Raw genomic sequence first — 2,500 nt, 5'->3', positions numbered from 1 at the left:
CTGTTTCAAGAAATAGATAATCACTTCCATTCCCCCCCCCCCCCACTTATGTATATATCTATCTCCTTATCTATTATTTTTTTTTACCTTTTGGCTTTGGTCGGACGTGTTTACGGTAGTTAGCAGGCAGCAACTCCTTCTGGCTCTCTGCAACTCCAGCACTGAGCAGAGAAAAAGGATGTTGTTAAATAATTTACATATTTTCTGTGTTGATATGAATGCAAAATATATGTGGACATTTTAGGTTTATTGTTATGTGTGCAAAATATATGTTGTTGGGTGTGTCAAAGTATGCGAAATATGTGTGGATGAGTTTGGTGTATTGATATGTGTTCAAAATATATGTCGATATGTTAGATGTTTTTTTTTATGTGTGCAAAGTATATATTGATGGGGATGTTGATATATATATATATATATATATATATATATATATATATATATATATATATATATATATATATACAAAATATATGTTGATGGGGATGTTGATATATATACAAAATATCTGCTGGTGTGTTCATACATATGCAAAGCATGTGTTAAGGTGTTCGATGTGTTAATATATATGCAAAATATGTGTTATATTAAACAGTACGATTCCATAATGGTGTTAGACGTGTAAATAATACCAACAGTGATGGTCATGATAACGAAATGATAACAGCAAGAAAAAAATATAATAATTACGACAACAGTGAAAAAACACAGTGGATATGATGGTATGAATATAAATATGTCGACTTTCATTCATATTATCATCGTTGATTCCAGCTGATTATAATGACAATGTTAATACTAGTGATGATGATGGTGATGATAGTAATGGCGATAGCATTAATAATCGTTATTAAGATGTGTCAATCATCAAGATGGTATTAATAAAGTAATAATAAAACACTCACACACACACACACACACACACACACACACACACACACAAACACACAGACGCTCACACACATATTCATATCTATGTATCTATATATCTATGTCTCTCTCGCTCTCATTCGCGCTGTCTACACACTCACACACACACACACACACACACACACATATATATCATCATCAAAGACAGAATTGAACAGCCGTGGCCCTTTCACCATCCATTCTTCATTTGTTTCTGTCATCTGCCAGTCTTTTCGCTTCAACCATAGACAGACCGCTAATGTCTTTGATATTATCACTTAAGCTTAGGCCTTCCCTTTCCTCCATTTCCCAAGCCCCTGCCCACATACCGCAGAAACGCTAATATTCTACTGTGCAGGATGTTATGCAATCTGTCGGCGGTACTGATTCTGTTCAGAACTTCATCCTTAGCAATTTTCTTTGTCCAGCTTATTCTGAGTAATCGTCTTAAGCACCATGATTCAAAACCTTTGATTCTTTGAGTCCCCATTATTCGAAACCGCAGGATGCAATTGACAAGACTCGGGTGTTCAGGATTTTCTGTTTAATTTCAAGGTTAATGCTCTTGTCTTTCCAGATGTTGGTGAGCAGTATTGTGGCGTTTTTTTGGCTATTGTAATTCTTCTTTGGATCTCAGGTGTGTCATCCTATTTGTTGGTGCGTAAATCCAAGGTAAATGGACTGGGTAACATCTTTAATAGCCTCTCCGTTGACTGTGATGTTTGTCACGCCATTGTCTTTTGTCGGTGTGCGTCTCAGTCTTGATTTTAGTCTTTTTGGCATTAAGATACTTCATTTAGCAGTGCAGGCGGTTCTTTGTTATATATTTTTACGACGTTGTTGTGATTGTTTTAAGTTGTGTTTTTTTATCATAAATTTTGGAGCAATATTCTTTTCATCTCTCGTTGACTTTATCGCCATCCATAGGACTGTTCTTTCTTGGTGAAATTTCTTGCACATTGGTATAGGTCTTTGGTGGAACTATTTATCGTATTATCCTCGTTTCCTTGTTCGTTTAATAAAGTAATAATAAAACATAAACACCCACCCACCCACACACCCACACACACACACACACACACACACACACACACACACACACACACACAAACATTTTCATTTTCACCATTCTTTAGATCTTAGCCTTCTGTTTTCGATATTTTTCATAATCATTATTAATTCCTTCGACTCAGAGTTGTCTTCTAGCTACGATTTCTTTCGGTGTTTCATTAGATACCAATTCGTAGTTTTTATACTTTTGTTTGCTGACGGTGACTTTAGCGGTGCTGTCTAGAATTTCGTTACCTTCATTATATAATTGGTTAAGTGTATTTTCTTAACAGTTCGGAAGGACCTCGAGTTGGTCTGAGACTGCGATCCTGTATTTGTTGTCCAGTGTTTTGTATAGTTAAGTTTCATCGGTGATTTTTGACGTTCCGTTTTCTTGAGTCCAATCTTAAAATCTATTGTTAAAAGTTGGTGATCAATATTGTAAAAAGTTCTCGTTCTCTTTGATGGCACTTTTCCATTGTTGATTGATCTTGATGTAATCTATTTGATTGCGACTTTTCTGGTTTGTTGATGTCCAAGT

At 35.4% G+C, this 2,500-nt stretch overlaps 1 protein-coding gene across 1 annotated transcript in view; it reads right to left on the bottom strand.

The window, feature by feature from the left end:
• LOC125024613 (glycine receptor subunit alpha-1-like) overlaps positions 1-2,500 on the bottom strand; it is a 29,023-nt gene that overhangs the window by 13,928 nt on the left and 12,595 nt on the right. Inside the window, exon 2 of the mRNA XM_047612427.1 lies at positions 88-161. The gene's annotated coding sequence lies outside the window, so the exon portion shown is untranslated. The remainder of the gene's footprint in view (positions 1-87; positions 162-2,500) is intronic.

Source organism: Penaeus chinensis, chromosome 43, assembly GCF_019202785.1.
Source record: "Penaeus chinensis breed Huanghai No. 1 chromosome 43, ASM1920278v2, whole genome shotgun sequence".
Taxonomy (NCBI): Eukaryota; Metazoa; Arthropoda; class Malacostraca; order Decapoda; family Penaeidae; genus Penaeus; species Penaeus chinensis.
This window is presented reverse-complemented; position numbering and strand designations above follow the sequence as displayed.